Below are 238 nucleotides of genomic sequence, written 5' to 3' on the forward strand. Positions count from 1 at the left end.
CTCATGGCATGAGTGTGTGCGTATGCGTGTGCGAGAGAGAGGTATGTTGCAAAGGGTTGCAGGTTAAACGCGTGCATTTTTATTCAAGAGTCCAACAAATTTTTCCATTATTTTTACCGCTGACGCCAGATCTGATATAAACCTTCCTAACAATATTCTGATGACTTTGATAAGTCACTGTTGACAATATGTGGAAATATAAAGTGTCATAAATATCATGCGAAAAATTTACCACTTT

Source organism: Penaeus monodon, chromosome 22, assembly GCF_015228065.2.
Source record: "Penaeus monodon isolate SGIC_2016 chromosome 22, NSTDA_Pmon_1, whole genome shotgun sequence".
In the NCBI taxonomy this organism is placed as follows: domain Eukaryota; kingdom Metazoa; phylum Arthropoda; class Malacostraca; order Decapoda; family Penaeidae; genus Penaeus; species Penaeus monodon.